Source organism: Echinops telfairi, unplaced genomic scaffold, assembly GCF_000313985.2.
Source record: "Echinops telfairi isolate 266 unplaced genomic scaffold, ASM31398v2 ScPeMD7_14;HRSCAF=57, whole genome shotgun sequence".
Taxonomy (NCBI): Eukaryota; Metazoa; Chordata; class Mammalia; order Afrosoricida; family Tenrecidae; genus Echinops; species Echinops telfairi.
Genome location: NW_022103911.1, coordinates 606,613 through 610,965, shown reverse-complemented (window position 1 = coordinate 610,965; position 4,353 = coordinate 606,613). Strand labels below are relative to the sequence as shown.

Genomic DNA, 4,353 nt, shown 5'->3' with positions numbered 1-4,353 from the left:
GTGAGGCCCAAGGCCCATCTGCAGCCTCAGTGTATTGCCTTATAAATACATGTACATAAGCCAATACCTCTATTTTTATGGATTAATGTATTTACAGAAGTATCCATCTCTGTTAATACCTCTATCTAGAGCTTTGCTTCCTAGAGCCTACCTCTGTTTCCTTTTGCCTTCTGCCCCACCATCACTTTTTTCCTCCTTCTTCCACCTCTTAGTACTTCCTCTCAGCTAGAATGGTGCTGTTCTAATACTCACAAGATCTTTACACCCTCCTAGATGTTGGTTTCAATTCCCTAGTTGTTCCCCAGGCCATGGTGCCTTCTGCTCACCACACCCTTCTCCCCACCTCCTTCTTCCCCCAAGACCCTCCAGGGTGTCAATGGCCCCCTTTGCTTTCTCCCTGAGCTTCCCTCCCGGGTCTGCTTTGCTGCCTTAATTAAGGGCCTGGAGGTATTCCATTCTACAAGCAAGACTATCTATCACCTGAAGGCACTCAGCTTTCATTGCTCTGCGAGGCAGGAAGGCCACTACTGTATCTTGGGCTTTTAGTGCTGTTGCTGCTGCTCCTCTGCTGCTCACAGCTGTCTCCTGGATTGAGGAGGTTCACCTCGCAGGGATCTTGGGGCCCACAGAATGTGTTCCACACCTGATTCTTCTTGCTTGATGGTAATGGGTGCTCTATTCCTGCTTCTGAGATGGCACATTTAGAACCTTGATTTATTTTATTGATCAACTAGCCGAGCCTCTGCATCAAATGGTCCCAGGTGGGAATGTCCATCATTAAATTCTTCCAAGTGGAGGTGAACAGAATAAAATTTGTTTCAGACTCCTTAAAACTTGGGGACAAGTAGGAGTTTCCATGGGTCCATGGGTCCATGCAACTTCCTATAGTGCTGCATTAGAACCTCTGTGTCAATGTTCGCTACATTCTGATCCTATTTCTGATCTAAGCATCTCTGTCCTGCTAGTCCTTTCCCAATCACTTCTGGCCACTCTCCTATAAATTACCCATATTTTTCTTGTATCTGTAAAATCCATGCGAGGAAACTGTGCCAGCAAATCTGATGTGGATTCTCAAAGGGTTGCTGTTTCCATACACCTTATGTACATGCTCCCACTCAGTCATTTGGGAGGGCATTATAACGATTATGGCCAGGTGAGTCCACCAGTGGAGCATATGAATCCATAGTTTATTTGAAAGAATTGCCTCACACAATTGTGGAGGCTGGCAAGTCCCAAATCAATGGTTCAGGTGGTAGCCTGGAGGCTTCCCTTGTTTCACGTGATTTCAAGGGTGGACAAACCCCAAATTATCAGGCCAGGCTGCTGGCTTATGGGGTTGTGGGAGCAGGCTAATCCAAAATTTGCAAATCAAGGAGCTGGGCGAAGGCTTCTCGAATCCAGAACCAGCGTGTTAGAGTTAGACTAACTTAGAGGATAAGACAAATGTAGGGCAGACAGCAAGTTTTTCCAGGCCATCCATATACATATATCGGATGTAGGCCACATTCCCAAGGAAATTGTCTGGGGACTGGCTGCTCACATGAGATCACCAAATGGAAGAGGATTATACAATCATTATCAAAATACTGAGACATGGCCTAGCCACCTACATTAACCATCACAGGAGCCTGTGATAACAGGGGAAGTGGACATGCAGATAGTATGTTTCCAAAAGAAGGCAATCTTTGAGCTGATTTTGAAGTTAGTAAACTGAAGGGGTGATAGTACATGCACATACATGTGAAGACGGCACTATGTAATGATGGTGCAGTGGCAACACAAGTTGGGCTGCTCCCCACAAGGTCCGCAGTTTGAAACCACAAGCTGCTCCACAAGCAGAAGACAAAGGTTTGCAGTCTTGGACATCACAGGGGCAGTTCTGACCTGTCCTATAGGGTTTCCATGAGTAGGTATTGACTTGATGGCACTGCGTTTGGCTCTGAGTTTGATGATGTAACATAGCAGTTTGGTTTTAGAGGAATATAAAGAATTTAGTGAGGAATAGTGGACACTGAAGCTCTAGAACAGCCTGTGGGCCGCAAGTCCCTTTGGGGGTTGAACGACCCTTTCACAGGGGTCGCCTGATTCATAATAATAGCAAAACTACAGTTAGGAAGTAGCAACAAAAACAATTTTATGGCTGAGGGGGAGAGTCACCACAACATGAGGAATTATATTAAAGGGTCTCAGCATTAGGAAGGTTATGAACCACTGCTCTAGAAGGAGGAAAAAAGTCAAACCCCTTAAGACATTATGTGTCAAGCCAATGAGCTCAAACTTGATCCTGTAGTGGGAACCACTGAAGTGTTTTACGTCAGGATGTGAAATGCTTAGATTAAGATATACATAGCTTGATGCAGCGTGTGAGCACTCTGAATCTCTAAGCCTGGGTTAGAACGTTACTGTTTTCTAGCTGTGTCAATTCAGCAAGTTACTTAGCTGTTCCTCAGTTTCTACATCTGACACTGAGAAAACGTAAGGTCAGCAGTTCTAAACTACCAGCTTCTCTGAAGGAGAAAGATGAAGTTTTCTACTTCCACAAAGATTTGCAGTTTAGGAAATCCACAGGGGTAGTTCTACTCTTTCCTGTAGGGTCAGTGCAAGTCAGAGTCAACTTGTGTTAATAATAATAATAATAATAATAATAATGTATGTTATGGATACAGTGCCACTCTGACAACAATGTAAAGTACTCATTGGACAAGCACCGGATTGGAGGCAAAGAGGTTAAGTTAAAAAGCTTATGTAATTATCTAGGTGAAAATATATAAGAGGAATGAAGGGAAGGGATCGATTTGATTATGAAACAACAACAACAAAAGTACACTTTTATGGGAAGCTCCGGAGCACTTGGCTGTATTCCAGGCAATATTTCAGAATCCCATCTAACATAATTAGGAAAAACCTGTCATCGAATGAATTTACCTCAATAAAAATAACTTGAATAAGAGATGCCTCTTAACTGACAAAGCTGCTTATAATAAAATCACCTGCACTGAGTCCTCAGCTCCCTGTTATTTGGATACTGGAGCTAAGATTATAAATAACATAAGCTTCCCTTTGTAGTCTAAAACCTTATGAGTTTTTGAGTCATATTATTTTATCACAATTTTTAAAATCCTTAGTGCTCCAAAGCAAACAACTCTTGGACTTTTGCATTTTCTCTGATAGTGCCCACATCACAGGTTAATCTATATCTAGAGTTATCCTCAAAGATGAAGAGTATGGTTCAGGATATACTTTAAGATCAGCCGACTCAGACTTAGAGAGGACACCGTCCTATATGGTTTTCTAGGCTGAAATCCCTAGGGAAGCACCTTTTCTCCCTCCAGGATCAGCCTCTGGGTTCGCACCTCTGACTTTTGCATTAGGCCAGTCACTAAGAGTCCGTCCAACCAACCAACCAACCAACCAACCAACCAACCAACCAACCAACCAACCAGCCAGCCAACCAACCAACCAACCAACCAACCAACCCACCCACCAACCACTGCCATCAAGTCCATTCTGACTCACAGTGACCCTAGAGGGTAGGGTAGAACTGTCCTTGTGGATTTTCCAAGAGCGCAAACCTTTATGGGAGTAGAAAGCTTCATCTTCTGCAGAGTAGCTGGCGAATTCAAACTGATGACCTTGTGGGTAGTAGCCCAACGCAGGACTCATGACAACACCAGGGCTCCTCAAGCCATGGTATGTTCAACCACTTGATATGCATGTAAAAGCTGGAAAGTGAAAAGCAAGGCAGAAGCATGGGTGCATTTGGATATGGGTGTTGGGAAAGAATATCGAAAGAAGCCCACTATGCCTTTCTCATTGCCGTTGAGTTGACGTCGACTTAGTGACAGTATAGGACAGGATAGAACTACCCCTGTGAGTTTCTAACACTGTACTGTTTACAGGTGTAGAAAGTCCCATTTTTCTCCCAGTGGGGTGGTTGGTGATTTCGAACAGCTGACCTTGGGGATGCAGCCCAAGGGTAAACACTCCGAGCCACTAGGGCTCCCACAGGAGACCTTAGGTGGTGCTAATGGCTAAACAGTCAACTGTTAATAACAGTTGGAAGGTCAAGAGCACCCAGAGGTGCCAGGAAAGCCTGAAGGTCTAAGACCCGTAAAGGAATGATGGATAATCCAATGGAGGGCAGTTCTACTCCTGATACACATGGGGACACCATCAGTCAGTATCCACTGATGACAACAGGTCCAGTGGCTCCTGCCAGATCCCTGCCCAAGCACCAAGCACTGTGGAGGATAACCAAAAGCAAACACAACACACACACACACACACACACACAAAACCTCACAGCTATAACCAAAAGCAACCACCACACACACACACACACACACACACACA

General features: G+C 44.5%; 1 protein-coding gene across 1 annotated transcript in view; it reads right to left on the bottom strand.

Annotated features, from left to right (window-relative positions):
• Nucleotides 1-4,353, bottom strand: part of BBS12 (Bardet-Biedl syndrome 12) — an 8,738-nt gene that overhangs the window by 3,893 nt on the left and 492 nt on the right. The window lies entirely within an intron of this gene.